The following is a 16405-nucleotide window of genomic DNA, read 5'->3' on the forward strand; positions in this document are numbered from 1 at the left end:
CATTAGAGCAAAGGTGCATATTTTAGTTGCACTCTCTAAAAACGTGACAGTAATTTCCAATTTGAATTAATCTGTGTTTATTTTTGGCAGTTATTTTTATAACTTTCCTCTTTAAAGCTGCTTCAGCAGTCCAAGTTTCCTTAGCAGAAGGAATTTATACTACACAATCCATTGCCCTCCAGCTTGCTTTTTCATAAACTAAACCTATTAAACAGTTTAAGTTGTCTGCAAAAGCACTTTTCCCAACAGATATGTTGTGATCTTGCAGAAAAAAATGATGATCACAAGGGCCAGATTACTAGTATATGAATATTCCAGGGATGAAGCATATTTACTTCTCTCTGATAGGCAGGATTCATAGTTAGAGACCAGCCTTGTGAACTTTCCAGCATGGCCAGAATGAGACAGACAGGGTGTGCAGACTCTTCAGTCACAGAATTGCTGCCCTGAATCAGATTTAAGTAACAGTTATTCCTTGTTATATTGATGTTTCACTTGTTTATAATGTAGAAACAAAGTCAGTCCTCCACATAGCAAAGAATTTTCACCTTCCTTCCTTTTATTTAAGTTGATCCAGGAGAACATACTAACTCAGACTACACAAATAAAAGCACACAAACCAAATCATCAGGAGCATCTCATGATTCAGGGAGAGAGGTGTGCTCACTGAGAACACATAAATCACATGTCTGTGACACATGTGTCACTCCTAAATCACATAGCAGTGATATCCAGCATGCAAAAGGAATGATTTTGTGCACATACAATATTTTAAAGGTCAAATTGTAATTTAAAGATGCAAAACCTTTCTTGGTAATTCTCATGTTTGTTTTTTTTTCATATCTATATCTACTGTTACATTGTAAGGGACTTCTTCTCTAATAAAATCCTGTAATTTAATGCACTGATGGTAATGCTGATTCAATTTTCTGCTTTCATAAATATATTCTAAATCCATATTATAAAAAATATCACTGGCCCTAGGTGTAAAAATCTGTACTTTTAATCATCTATGTAGCCAGAATTAATGATCCGGTAATAAATCTCATTTGATTAACTGATCAATCATACTTTATCTGCACTACCATAGCATAATATAGGCATCCACTAAGAAAAACATTAAAAAATAAAAGATCAATTGGTTCTGAGCATGGATTAAAGGATTATTTGACCAGATCAAAGCAATGAGGCTGAAATGATTTCAAACAATATGGAAACACCATTTATTTCAAACTGAAAATTGGAGGGTCTTGTAAAAAGCATAGGAAGTAAAAACATTGGATTGTGTTATTTATGGCAGATACAACCCTAGAAAAAATCCAAAGTGCAAGAAGGAAATGGCCAAGTTCTCTTTAATTTTACATGCAAGAAATTTTATACAGCAGAGAGATCAAATATATTTTGTTCAAATGCTGGTACTAGGTGAAATGTCTAAAGCAGTCAAAGCTGAAGCAGTAATAATAAACAATTTTCTGCTGGCCTGTTCATTCCATTAGACTGATACTCTTTATGTGTCTCAGTGACCTCTAGTCCAGTTTGGGACAACCTTCCCAGATTTTATGCCTGCAGCTCTGCAGCAGGGTGCCCACAAGAAGTGCTGCCTCAGTTCTCTGCATATTCAGAGCACACAAAATAAGTGGAACAAGGAGAGAAGAGTGGAGAGTGACAGTACCTGCCCAGGCTTGAAGTCAGTTACGTTTGTCAGACCTTTGCAGAGGTGCTAAAGAATCTCAGCAAACTTTTGATTCTGGCAATTCTGCCAACTCACGTCAGCAGTCAACAAGTCCAACAGCACAGAACAGATTCCAACCCACTACAGACCCATAACTCATTGAGTAATACACAGGGTGAAAAAGGTGAGAAAGATGAATGTTATAAATGTGGTTTTATTTGCCCTGCCTTACCCTTGTTACAATCTCAATTGCATGTGCAAGTTTTATCAACAGCCTACATAATTAAGATCTTAACACGCCCACACACACTCCAGTGTCCAGATGCCCTAGCAGTAAGGAACTGGGAGCCATAAAACATCTGGTGTGATCCCTGGAAAACATATCAGCAGCTCTTCATGATAGCAATTATGGAACCACTGTTGTATCTTGGAAAGATGTGACAAGAATCACTTTCAAACTACTGCATGTAGCTGGAAAGAATTGAATGTGAAAGTGCTGTTTCAAATCCTATTGCATTACATTCTTGCTCCTCTGATGCTGCTTGTTTGCAAAAACAGCACCAAATACATTCACCTTTTTGCCCATGGTTGCACAGATTGTTCCACACATACATGAAAATTCATAGTTATGTCACCATGGCAGCTGAACTCCACACAGCCACTCACGCAATGCCCCAGCAGTGAAATGGGGGAGAGAATTGGGAAGAAGAAAAAAATCCATGGATTGCAATAAAGACATTAAACATGACAGAGAAGGAAGGGATGATGATGATGATGGTGTTACTGGATGTAAGGGATGATTAGTACTATTATTAAATAGTACTAATAATGATAATAATAGTACTATTACCCAAGTGATACAAAATGCAGCTTCTCATCTCCTACTGGCTGATGCCTGGTCAGCTCCTCAGCAGCAGCCCCTGACCAGCTTTTCCCATAGTTTATACCCTAGGCATGGTCTCATGTGGTCTGGAATATCCCTGGGGTCAGCTGGGGTCAGTTATCCTGGCTGTGTCCCCTGCCAGCTTCTCATGCCCCACAGCCTCCCTGCTGGTGGGGTGAGAAGCCAAAAGCAATAAGCACTACTCAAAAGCAGCTAAAACATCAGTGCATTATTGACATTATTTTCATCCTCAGTCCAAACCACAGCAATAAACCACCTACCAGGCAGAAAATTAATTCTGTCCCAGCTGGAATCAGGACACATGCACCATGAGCCACTGAAGATGGCCTTCTAGTTTCCAAACTAGGTTTGGAACCAAAAAACTTGCTTTCTTGGTATCTGCTCTCTTGCTTTTGAAATACCTTATTCTGATCTGTTTCATAGAGTCTAATAAGGCCAGTAAATGATCTGTGAGGAAGAACTCACGGATCTGTGGTTAAGAAGACAGCACTGAAAGGAAACATAACAAGTCTTCATATAAAGAAAAAGCCACTAAATTTAAGGTGACAGCCAGTTGTTTGTCACATCAATGCCACACAGCACAAAACTTTTCAATTCAGAGGTCTGAACCGCAGAAAAGGAAACTTCAGGTGACAAATTTCCAATGGTTAAGAATACCAGAATAATTTTCTGGGGAGACTGTGGACAGTGAGGAAATGTCAGGAGTGATGCAGACAGGGTTGATGCTGCCTTGGGGGAAGAGGTGGATTACTTAATTCCTTAAGAATTTCTTGAGATAATGACACACCATTTCCAAAGCTTTGCAAGTTTAGTGGATGGAGGAAGTGCTGAATTAATTATTTATATGAAAAGGTTCTTATAGGATGATTTATCTACTAAACTAAGTTTTAGCTGGATTTATAGTTTGTTCTCTGCCATTTTCATCTCTAGCAGATGAGGTGTGAAATTGCTTCAGTAGAAGGACTCAACATCAGACAGCGTTTAGAAGAACAGAACAGACTTCAGGATCATGCTGAGCTCATCACTCCCCTCTGGATCTGCAGTTTCCTTGTTTATGGCATATTTTCTAGGGAACTGTGGAAGCCAGATCTGGTCATATGCTCATTTTTTCATGTTTGGACTACTGACACTTTTTCAGTCTCTGCTATGAAATTGTGCCCTAGAAAACAGCATTGAATGGCAAAATTACAAAATGGGGGACACACACACACAATCCTTCTGCTTCATCTTTCAAATTCTTAACCTTCTAAGGTTAAGAATTTTTTCAAATCCATAACCTTATAAGGATTTGCAGAAAGAGGTCAGATACCTCAGACACCACAATAAAGCCACCCACACACAAGAATGTCAAGGAGCCCACAAGGTGCTGGTCACCCCTCACAAACACCCACAGCAGAACTGGGAGAGGGATCTGAGCACTGCTCTGGCCATCATGTGGAGGGAAGGCAAGAGATCAGGAGGTGGCTTCCTAATCCCCACAAAGTGCTAGACAATTCTACCAACATTATCAACACTGCTTGTGCACCTTGGTACTTTTATCTGACAGAGGAGAAATGGCCTCAATCCACAAGCTAAGCAATTAATCAAAGCTTAAGAAGCAGTTGATTCAGACCAAATTTGCTCAACTATTGCCATAATGTAATGACGTTTACATGGATAGGAAAATGCACATGATGTAAATGCCCAGCAGCCAGGTTTATATCAGAATGACTGAAAAAGAGTCATTGAACATGCATTTTCCATCCAAGTTATGCAAGTCTCAGCCAAATATAAATCCCTGTAACTTCACCAAGGAGCCTGCATGTAACTGAGGGTAGAATTTGACACTGATGTAATACTGCCTTTGTGTTCTGCCCCTCGGTAATCCAGTTTAAATCTATTTGTCATGCACGCCGTCCAGTTTTATAAGCTTAAAGGAATTTTTAGCATGTCCTCTCCCAGAGAGAAAAAGGATGCCAAAGAATTAATGAATTTAGGGTTAATGCCCAACTTTAATTGCTAAGACAGGAAAATTATACAATAATTCATTAAAATAAAATCCATTCACCACACATATCCAACCCCAGGCTCTTTATGTGTCAGAGATGTCACTTAAATTCACTCTATTTGGTGGAAAAGAAATGCTACTAAGTTTTATTATAATACTTGTTAATTTACATCTACCATAATTGAAATATAAGAAAAAAACATTGTAATTAGCTCCCTACTACAGACCCTACAAATATTTTAATGACCTTTTTTATTTAGTCAGCATACAAAAAATTAATTTCTCAAACCAAATGTTCTTATCATTGAGGAAACTGGTGACATATAAGAATGTCTCATAATTATTTAGTGCCTTAAAAAACCAAGTTTGTAAATATTTCAGACTTTCATTTTTAATAGTTTCCTTTTGAAACCTCTTGTTGTGCCTGTATGGATAAACACATGGGGGAAGATAGTGAAATAGAATTTAACATAGACAGACCTAAAACTAATAAAATTGTTCACAAAAAAACACCTTTGCTCCAGATATACCTTTAATTTTTCACTTCTTGCATTCTCCACCACACAAAAAGCTCTATTTCCATCTTGTACTACCTTGCTCCAGCAACCTCCTGAAACCCCATCCCCACTTTCACTGAATATTAACTAGAAGTGAGATAAAAACTTCATTATCCTAAGGTCTCGAGGGTATGGATTCAATATTTTAATTTAAAAAAAAATAAAAATAATTTAAAACCTGTACAGAGATCACAGAATTCCTGTTATTTCAGAAAAGCAAGCAAAAGACTCTTTTCTCTCTACTAGATTGATGAAAAAGCATACTAACAGGCAGGCAAAAAATCAGCTATGCCAGGGAACTGCCACACAAAAAATCCATAATTAATCTACCTGATCCTTTTTCAAAGTATTCAACATCATCTACTGCATACTTTATTTTTGCTTCCCTCAGCTTTCTCTTTCTTCCTCATCCCTTCCCAACTCAAAAGAAAACAGTACCAGGGACACTACCACAAGTTTTCAGCTCCTGAAGCCTTTATTCCAACACACCCTTTTTCCCACTGAAAATGGGTAATTTTCCAATACTCTGGAGGGAACACAAAGCCTGAGGAGTGTGTTCTAGGAGAACCCTTCTGGTTAAGGGATGCCTGTCATGGTTATTTAGTGTCACACATTTCCTCCAAGTTCTTGTCTTCATTTGAAAGCCTGGCAGAATTAGTTGTTCTTTAATGTTTCAGAATATGTGGATAAATCAATTTCCAGATATCTTGGGTATAACTAACATGAGCTGTGTCTCAGTCGAGATCAGTGCCTAGAAGAGACCCAGTGTGTATCTTGTTTGCACCTGGTCCCACCTAACTTTAGCCCACTGAAGGTTAATTAGGCTTAGCTAGAGCTCAGAGTGGCTTCCTAATCTGAACCACAGAAAAAATGAACAACCAACTCCAGCTTTTGAGTAACTGTGGAGATGAGAAATTAAAATTGCAGCCTGTGAAGAGAAGTTAACTTGTTGCATTCTTATAAAAGCCCTGGAGTGCATTCCTCCTTCTGGGCTCTCCGCTTCCTCTAGACAGGTGGCCTCTCTCTCCTCCTTCATCTCCAACCTTTATTTTTTCCTTCCATCTTATAAAACGAAATACCTGACTGACTGATACAAACAGCCCTATTTCCAAATCATATCAACACTTTCATCTGCCAAAAAGTTCATCTTGAATGCAATTTCCAAAGCAGTGCTCTCCACACTGGGTGCCTGTGATAGTTCCATACATCAAGCACGCTGCTCACAAATGCACCACATGACACTAACAGGGAACACAACTTCCCCTAGAAAATCAAGGGAGAGCAAAGTAATAGAAACTGAAATAAGATAAAATGTTTGGTAGGTAGTGGAACACCAGCTGATAGCAATTTCTCTTTCAAGCCACAGTATACTTAATTTATTTATAGGCATTGGGAAAATGTTATTGCCACAGTCCTGTGTAGGAAAATACACTAGAAGTGCCACTTCATGAAAAAGCAGCTTAGAACCAGAAACATAAGGAAAATGAATAATGTTTCCCTAAATATCAAGTCCCATTTCTTGCAATAGACTAATGATGAAGCCAGGAGCTATGTGAGGCAATTAGGAGGGGGAACAACTAAGGACAGCCTATAGCCAGCAAACAGAAATGTTGAATTTAGGAGTTCTATTGATGAAGTGTGTAAAGATGAAAAACATAATAACTCATACATACCCTTTATGTCTAAACTATTACAACCAATATATTTATGTTTCTGATACTTGGATATATCATTCACATTAATATCCTGCTGGTATTTTCCAAATAGACTTGTGCTTTTCATGACTCTACTTGAACATGGCTTTTCATGGTTTTACTTTTATCTTCTTTGAAATAGCTAAACATAATCTGGATATTGAGGATAAATAAAACCTCAAATATAAAAATAAATATAAAAATAAATAAATGTTGTGTTGGACTGAATTAACTATAACCATATGCTAGAGTTGAGAACAAGATTAACAAATAATGGCTGCTGGATTTCTTTTAGCTAACACTGTCCTTAGGCAGCTTTATGTTCCACTGAGACAGAACCATTTTTTGTTACATGCCTGTATTTAACACTATGAAATGCAGAGGTTCTTCCCTTTTGGTTTTGTGGACTTCTGGTTACGTCAGCAACCTTTCACTGGTTTTAAATATGAAAGGTCATTCCAAAGGATCCACTGAAGAGAGAGACAAGCCTCAATGCTGGAGCCTTCCCAGCAAAGATACATTTGCATATAGAGAATATGGCCTCTTCTAATGAATTTTAACCCCCAGCAATTAAATAAAGGATAAACTCCATGAACACACAGATAGATCACATAAAAATAATTACAGTAATGCTTCCGTACATGGCATTAAAGGTGGCTGTAATGTGCAACGATCCCTAGGATTGCTCTACTGTACATCCAGTTATCACAGAGTTCTGTTTACTTGTTACAGATAAGATGGGAAGTGAGAGATTGATTGGATTGCTCAGCGTATAAATTAAAACTATCCCAAGAGCAGAACATATTTATATTGCAGGTTTTATTGTACTGCCCTGCCTTGTAGTTAAGTGAATCTAATACTTCCACATTTTGGGTCAGCACTTCATCTGCCTGCATCCTTCTCCTACAGCACAAGAGGCAGTGAAAGGATGCACATCCTTAAGCAAACAATGCTGCTGCTGGTCTTCCCTGGGTAAAACAGAATAAACCCTCAAAGACACCTTGCAAGAAGGACAGTAGAAGTAAAATTTCAGTCTTCAGATATGGCTTTCCTGTCCCTGAACTTCAAATAAATGTATGTAAATTTGACAAGCCTTTCAAAGCTGTTGGGCAATAACTGTTAAACACAAACAGGTGTTGATGGTGAAGTCCATGGATATACTGACATGGAGAGAAAAGACAGAATGAGATCAAATGACTAAACAGCACTTGTCAAACTAACTTTCAACATACTATGCTTAGGGAATTTTTTAGTGCAGTACAGAGTCAGAAAATATTTGAAACCTTCTCGCCATCATCTTGCTATGGACTGCATCATCATCATCATTATCATCAGCAGTTTGGTGCTTAAAGTAACTTTCCAAATGACCAAGGCTGCAAAGCTGGAATGCAAATAATCAGCTTAGAGAAGAAATAATATTTCTTTCTAATATTTCAAATATTATTTGATGCAAATATGTTTAATTTGAAGCAATAAGAAGAGGAAGTAAAATAGCTGAGATACACTTTTGATGACCTGGGCACTTAGGTTTACAGCAGAGGGAGATTTAATTCCTAAATACATATGTGTCATTGCATCTTAGCTAATGAATTGAAAAAGAACAGTTAACTGATTTCCATTCAAATCTTTAGCCTTAGGGTGAGATCACAACCTTTATTCTGTCTGGAGGAAAAAAACCAACAAACAACTACTAACACCAAGTACAACATCCCTAGGAAGTCCTCCTGACCATGAGAAAGTGAGAGAGAGGGAGAAGTGGTCAGAGAAAATGGGCCTCCTTTTGCCAGTCCCTATTTACATTCACAGAGCTTTGCAAGCCCATGACAACCATGGTTAGTGCCTATCTTGCAGTTTATAAACATTACTACCTTCAAATAAAAACCTGATTATTTCAGGCAGTGCCAAAATATCTATCAAGGATACTGGTTAATTTTTCCATTCTTTGCTTTGACTGGAAATTTATTTTAAGAAATACTTCCTTCAGCACTTCTGCAATTTCAATGGAATTAGCTGGTTTTCATTAATCAAAAGACCATCACAGAATCACAGTGCCAGAATGGCAGTTCTGGGAAGGATGCTGGTTCCATTCCCCCTCTCCACTGCTAGACTAGCTACCCATGGGTCATTATCTGCAAGACATTTGTCTAACATGTTTCAGAACACCTTTCAACAGCCTCGACATCCTCTTTAAAATATCTCTCCCAATGCTTAAATATTGCTGCCACTATGAAGGCCAAAAATTAATCTTCTTTGCTGCAGTGTGAAATTAGTCCCCCTTGTTGTACCCACAATGGACATAGAATCAGCCCTCCACCTTGCAGCTCATTTTAAGTATTTGAAAACAGGATTTGTGTGTTGTTTTGGGTTTTTGTGGGTTATTTTGGCTTGTTGTTGCTGTTTTGTTGGCTTGCTCTTCTTCTGTCTTTCTTTGCAGAGGATATTTTCTGCAACTCTGATCATCCCTGTTACATTTCTGTGGGCACTTTCCAGCTGATTCACAGTGCCCAAGAAGCCTGGTACTCAAATCTGGACAATGTATTCCAGCCAAGGTCTTACTGGCACTGCTTAAAACTGAAGGATTACTCACAGTTACACATGCCAGTGTAACATTTGCCTTTTTTTGCAGCAGAATGACATTGTTGACTCATGTTCTATTTGTAATCCATTATAATCCCCTAGCCCTTTGCTCCAAATCTATTACTGATTGGTTTTCATCCTGTTTTGTGCAGATGATTGTTCTTATCTAAGAACTTTGCATCTGCCTAGACTAAATTTAGCCTTTGTTTTCAGACCATTTCTTAAATTTCTTAAGGTGACTAAGAATTTTATTTCCACACTACATTTAATAAGCAGCCTAATTTCAACATCTATATTTTAATTAAAATAGTAAATAACAGTAAATGTTAAAAAGTGGGAAATAATACTGGACCCAAAAGAGATCACAGAGACCTCTACTCAATTTATCCTCCCAGCCTGACACTGAACCATTGACAGGTACTACCAGAACACAGTTTTCCAACTGATTTTGTATCCACCTCATAATTATTTATTTTACACAACACTTCTTTAACTTGCTTATGAGGCAGTAATGGAAACCAATGCCAAAAACCTTATTAAGTCAAGATATGTGATGCTGCAATCTTATCCCTGAGTCTCAAGGTCTGTAACTGTCACAGAAAAACTGAGTTTAGTTTGACATCCATGCCAGTTTTATTCACCCCCTTACCTTATTGATGCTAACAAATATTTGCTTAAATATTTATCCTAGTGTGGGAGTTTTCCACCATGATTTTAGGTTTAACTCACAGGATACATTTTCTCATTTTCTTCCTTTCCTTAATGATAAAAAATACCATGTTGCTTGTCTTTTCCTATTCTTATACATTTTTGTAACTTTTCAAGGATAATTTTCAGTATCTCTGAAATTATTTCAGCCAATTCCTTTAAACCATAGATCAATTCCAACTGATTTGCAGATATCTAATTTACCCAAGCCTGTCCTTTCCCTCATCTAGAATTTTACACTCCAGCTTAAGATATCAACTACAGTTACCACCTGGTCTTAGCAGCTCTTTAATGTGAAAGCCAAAGCAAAGTCAGGTACCAAAGCTTTGGCCTTCTCAGCAATGCCTTTACATGAATATCTCTCTCCACTGAGCCATCATTTTTCTTGATTTCTTTTTCTTTTTTCTAAAACACTTGTAAAAATTGCTATTCCTAAATTTTTGCCCAAACATCTCATTTTGTACTTGGCTTTCAGGGTTGGGGCTACCACCTGTGCACCCTTAAGAGTCCACTTAGCTGTAGGCAACCTCTTGTCACTGCAGTTGTTAAAAGCCTTGGCATAAGCCAAGCTCCTCCCCTTGGATAATTCATGTTTGTGCTTTCTGCATTGAGCAAATGCTAATTATCCCTATTTTTCTTTCTCTAATTCTTACTTTACTTAAATCTATATTTGACACAAATTGTCTTTATTTTGGTGTTTTTCTCTTTCTAAAAATGAAATAAATTCTCCACTATGGATTTTTATGGCCACTGCCACTCTGCCTTCTACTTTCATTCTCCACAGGAGTTCCTGTTTTTCAGCTAGAACCAAATGACAGTAATCATCCATTAAGTGACAAGCATATAAACATGTTCAAATACTGTTCAAACTACTCTTCTGACTAGCTAGTGATTCAAGGGTCTTTCTGGCATGTAGATGCTATACCATCCAATATTTAAGTCAAATAATATTTCAAAGCTGGACACTCACTGGTTTGGCCTTCTTAAATCAGAATACAAACCAAAGCTGTTTGGATAATGCACTGGGCGGTTTCTCTTGCAGCAAATAAGGAAGATTTGCAGACGTGTATTTTACACACAATCTTTAAAGGTCTAGGTAGGTTACCAAACATGAATTCCTGTATACTGAACCAAAGCACAGGGATGGAGACCTCTGGTCCCTGAATGATGCCAAAGAGAGCAAGGTTCTGTCATAGTCCCCAAAAATGCTCTTATTTCAATGGGAGCTGGATGAGTATGGGGAGGGCATGAATTCCCCTTTGAAAATCATGTCTGCTTCACAGTCAATGAAGTAAGAGATATTAAAAGCAAGCCAGCAGCATTATTGACAAAACTAACAAGTGCTCCCCAAGTGCTAATAAAATTCCAGCCAAGCAGCCTATCGATCACTGTCTCTGTTCAAAGCACATCAGCCATAATGCAATCACACACAAGGACCCCAGTGCTGTCACTTCTCGTGCCATATTTAATGACAAAATTGGTTGCTTACAAGCTTATAAGGAATTTAATATTACGCTTCTAGCATGCAAAAAGAACCACGTGCATCTGCCTGGAGATAAGCAGCCATATGTGCTTGAAATGCATTTGATGGGAGACAGTATATTTCATGTGCTGCATCTCAGCTATTGTTTTTGGTTGATTCAGTTAACATGTTCTAAAATTGGACTGATTTACTGAAGATTTGCAAACATAATTCATGTGCACTTGCACTATGAATAAGCCTCTAAAACTAATTCAAGCACAGTCAAAAAATAAATTGCAAAATAAGTTATTCAATTGAAATCTGCCATCTGAGGCACTGTAATAGAAAACATTTATTATAAAACTAACATATATTTGTGGCTAGAGATGTGTTCAGTACTAAACATCTCTTTGTGAGGAATTTATTCAGGCTTTTCTGAAAGAACGTCTTAACTGGGCTAACAGAAAATTACATGTTCAAAAATAATTGCAGGTTCTATGATTTTCATCCTGCATCACAGGCTTCCCATTTTCACTCCTTTTGTTTTGGCAGGCTTATGAATTTTAGGCAAACTTTTTTTCTGTACAGCTGCAGAAGCACATTTCTGTAGTCTGGATTTGTGATTTAAACACTGGAAAGACATAGGTAGGGTGTGAGGCACAAGGAGCAGAAGCGTTGATACCAACACATTCATCTTGAAATGCAATGCTCTAAATTTGGCAAAATTCATTTCACAGAGCTGCAAAAGTCATAGGGTATGCTACACTGGAGGCCTCAATCCACTCAAAAGCACTGTTTCCTCTTCAAAAGTGAGGGTATTTTGCCAGTTCAGCCTTTCATTAGTGCTCAAGGGGAGCTCTTTGAAATGAGTACATGTCTGTAATTAATAATAATAGTCAAATGTGTCTGACATTAGTGCCAGTCATTGATAGGTTCAATTCAGGCAGATAAAGATTTTCACACAATACAGTGGAATAGATAATTTGAATTTTTAAAATTTTTTGTATTCCCTCCTCTCCAAGGACAGATAATGAAAGCCCTGAAAAGGAACATCCCTGTCCAGGTTTCTCAGTTATTGGGGAAGAGGATTGGGAATAGACAGTGAAAAGAAAGACAAAGGCTGGAAGACAAGGGGGAAAGGTCAGACTATTTCTAATCAGGAGGTTTTTTTCACTGAACCTTGGAACATTTGGTATTGCTACCACCAGCAATGGGTAAAACTGTACCCTGTTTCTAGCCAGTCCTTGTGCCTCAGTGCTGAAGACAGAGCTGAGGGAGGGGACTCAGGCCAGCTCCATCCACTGCAGTCATCTGACAGTGTCACAATCCAAATGGAAAGGGGGAAACTTGCCCCTCCTTGAACAGAAAATTCCATAGTTCAGTGGATGGTTCTAAGCACATATTTGTGAAAAAAAATCAGTATTACCACAATCAAATTTTTACCCCTCTTATTGCATCCTTCTACAGCTTTGTTAGTAATAATAGCAGCTGTTTTAAATGTGTTTTGATTCAGAGCTCATGCATCTGCAATACAAAGTGCACCACATTACTTCCACAGTACCTGTGTTCTGGGTAACAATGCTTTTAAAAAGTCATATGGCTAATTGGATACCATTCCAAACTGCTTCCAGCAATTTTACAGGTGGCTTCTAGCAGAAATTTTCAGTAACTTCTTTTTATTTTTTTATTTAACAGTTTTCAATTAACATAATCTATAAAGTCTTAATGAGTTCATTTTCTGAATAGGTGCTTAATATGAGACATGCATCAAAATTTCTTGCTTGAGTTTTTCTAAAGTTTTCCCCTATTCTCTCTTTTCTTTCTCCAGAGTGTGTGAAGAAGACTAGGAAAATATGCCAAGTTAGCTGTTATGCTCCTTAAGAACTCTCAAATGACCTTGTCAGGAAAAAACCCAACTCTTTGATTCATATTTCAAAATCCTAACCTGCCCCTTCTGCTCTTCTGCTTTCTTGTTTCTGTAATGTGACAGAACCGAATTCAATATTAATGACCAGCAATCATTTCCAGCTACAAACTCTGCTGCCTTCTGCAGTCCAAGTGCCTCGTTAGCTCAGCTCTGTGGGTAAGATGCTCACTTTTGTACTGCTTTCTCCTGGGTTAAAGATGAATAGAAAGCTGGGCTGGTAGCTCAGCTAAAAATAACCTGTGATCACTCAAGTTCCCTCTGAGTTGCAGTTGAACCATTCAGGTTGACTTCCCTTGAACAGCTCTGTTATCCAAAGATACCTCGTGTCACTCCCTAGAGGTGGTTTCAGTGAAAGCCATGAATGCTTTTTTTTACAAAAGAAGGTATTTCTTTTCCTGAGAAAAACACTCAGGTATTTCTCTTCACACTGCAAGCAGAGAGCAGACAGCTTGATTACACTGCTATTGTTTTTCAATGCACAATTAAATAATTCATCCTGCTGAATAATGCCAGCTTTTTGTTACAGAAGAACACAGAGTTCATTGGATGAAGCAGACTTCCTTAAAATATGCAAATGAGGTACAAGCCTGGAAGCAGAACTCTGCTGATTTTCAAAACCTCTGATTACTGTTGGTTTTTAAGTCTGTTAAATATACGGAATCCTCCAGCTGCCTTTGTGGGATCCCTCTGGCAGGTACTTCCTGCCTTCAGTTACTTCCAACCCTGCTCTCCCAGCTTTTTGGGTCCACATGAAGACTTCACAAGCAGAATATTCAAGAAGAATTTTAGATTTAGAATTGAGAAGTACATTTTTAATATTAAATATTAAATTTTAATATTAAAACTTTGTAAATCTGTCCCAAAAAGTTAGTGTTTGCACAAAAGAGCTTTAGCTTGGTGACGCCAGACTTAAATTTTCTATAAAATCCCAAATCTGTTTTCATTCACCCATTGGAGAAGTTTTTTTCTCTTCAGTAACTAGGAAGAATCTTGGTCTTGTGAGGTTAAAAGAAGTCTTTGGGATAGCTCTCAAAATAGCAGTTGTGTGGTGAGAACACAGAGCTGCTACTGAATTCACAGGAGCAAGCTAGGGCTCCTCACCACAGGATCTGCACAAGCTCTCAGGATATCAGAATCCCAAAGAATATAAAATGAAAGCTTTCCTATCTTCAAAACCATACAAAAGCATAAGGGGCATTTAAACTCCCCCCAAAAATGGGAAAAATACCAGAGCAGGGAGAATGGAAAAGGAAAAACAGATTAAACAATTGTCTTGCTGCTCATGCTGCATAAAAGAGCTGGGACAAATTCTTCTGACTATTCTTTTTCCTCTCTGTGGAAAATTACAGAAATTAAAGCTCTGGTGGCAACATCTGGGAAAGAGAAAGCTTCCCTTCCTCCCTCCCTTCATCTCAGCAGTTTCTATTTTAATGCCACTCCCTCTATATACACATAAATATATCATGTATACATTTATACACATATACACACCTATATGAATATATAAACTAGTCTTGTCAGCATCTGACTCATAGGGCCCAACAGAACAACATATGATTTCTCTTCATTTTTTGGGTGACAACACTGGAATCAATGACTAAAGACTCACATGCTCTGTGTATATAACTAAACTAATCAACAGTTTTAAAACATGTTTTTTTTGTGCAATAAATCTCTTTAGAAATGTTTGAGTGGCTATTTTTAATGTCCTAGTCAGGGCAAATTGTCTGTCAAAAAGAATGATCTATTGGCCAAAAAAAATCCATTTGTAAGATTCAAGTGAGAAAAAAAGCAGTGCACGGATCTTTGTGCAAGGCAGAGCACTCAGCTCAGACTGCATCCCTCAGTCTGCACTCTGCTTCCTGACCAGAGACATCCACAGTGTCAGAGAAACTCTATGCTGAAAAAGAAACATTCCTTTTCTTTATAAAGAGACAGAAATCTTCAACAGACACTGACATATCCCTTCAAGGTATCCATGTGTGACTTTAGATTCTCTACAAGCATTCCTGGTTTTGCCCAGAGTCAGACATCTCAGTAACACAATAAACAGGACAGTTTGAAAGCATGTCAGCTGAAAATCTCCCTGCAATACTTTGCCAGGATTTACCTTTTTGTTTTTCCTCTTGGGAAGACAGAGGGTCACAAGGCCTCTGAAAGTGGTAGGAGCATAAGTTCCATTTGAAGTCAATAGGATTTGTAATCCTAAATCCCTCAAATGCTTTTGAAAACCTCTGTGGATATGTGTCTTGACAAAAGCATCAACTTTGCCTTTCCTTTGACACTGAAGTTCCATTTCCCTAAAGACAGAGAATCTACACACTTAAGCTCTAACCCCAATGATATTCCTGTGAGCTACAGACAATACAAGGAACATGCTTGGCAATGAAATACGGAATAGATGTAAAGCAAAATTTTCAAAAGCACCTTCAGAGACTTCCAATAAGTATTTTCTTCCTAAACACTTGAGTAATTTTGAATTTCTTTTTCCTGGTATGGATGTTGTGTCCAGTGCTATCCTGGACACAATTAGATTGGTTTTTTTCCCTATCCTTTAGTGGCTGCCCTGGAAATATTTTAAGTACTGCCATAACTTAAACACTCACCAAGACAAAGTGCAAAACATCATTTACAGAGCCTGCACCTGGAACAGCAGCATATACACAACACCATTTCCCTTTTAAAATCAGCACTGAAGTTCATGCATTACAGCTGGTTTTAAAGAATTGGCCCCTTGAGTGTTAGAAAATGCAGTGGTTACATTTACAACATTAATTTAGAAAAGCCTTTAACATGAAAGAAAATGAATGTGAAGATCCCTGTTTTAAATTGCATGTTAAAACAAGATTCATGGTTACAGAGAATCTCTCTGAGCACACATTTCATCATTGAATATAAAGTGGAATGGATGGGGATT

At 37.9% G+C, this 16405-nt stretch overlaps 1 protein-coding gene across 1 annotated transcript in view; it reads right to left on the reverse strand.

The window, feature by feature from the left end:
- The window catches only part of SPOCK1 (SPARC (osteonectin), cwcv and kazal like domains proteoglycan 1), a 274227-nt gene that overhangs the window by 171436 nt on the left and 86386 nt on the right, over nucleotides 1–16405 (reverse strand). The window lies entirely within an intron of this gene.

This window comes from Cyanistes caeruleus, chromosome 15 (assembly GCF_971803275.1).
Source record: "Cyanistes caeruleus chromosome 15, bCyaCae1.hap1.1, whole genome shotgun sequence".
Lineage (NCBI taxonomy): Eukaryota > Metazoa > Chordata > Aves > Passeriformes > Paridae > Cyanistes > Cyanistes caeruleus.